Source organism: Lolium rigidum, chromosome 2 (assembly GCF_022539505.1).
Source record: "Lolium rigidum isolate FL_2022 chromosome 2, APGP_CSIRO_Lrig_0.1, whole genome shotgun sequence".
NCBI classification, from domain to species: Eukaryota; Viridiplantae; Streptophyta; class Magnoliopsida; order Poales; family Poaceae; genus Lolium; species Lolium rigidum.
In genome coordinates this window covers 248,272,086-248,272,478 of record NC_061509.1, presented here as the reverse complement: position 1 = coordinate 248,272,478, position 393 = coordinate 248,272,086, and positions in this window count along the sequence as shown.

Sequence of the window (393 nt, the reverse complement as noted above, 5' to 3'; positions counted from 1 at the left end):
CAAGCTTAGAACTTTCTATATTATTATCAACAATGGTGTTCAAAGCGTTCATACTAATATTACTACCGGCATGCAAATAAGATTTCATAGGTTTTTTAATTTTCGCATCAAACCATCCATGTCTTAAATCAGGAAATAGAATAAGAAGCTCATTGTTGTCCATTATGCCAAACTAGTGTAAACAAGAAACAAAAAGATGCAATTGCAGGATCTAAAGGAAATAGCTTCGAGCACACACACAATGGCGCCAGAAAAATACTTTACCTGAGACCGGAGTATGAGTGCCTTTTACCTTTCCTCCCCGGCAACGGCGCCAGAAAATTTCTTGATGTCTACGGGTGCTTCTATTCTTGTAGACAGGTGTTGGGCCTCCAAGAGCAGAGGTTTGTAGAA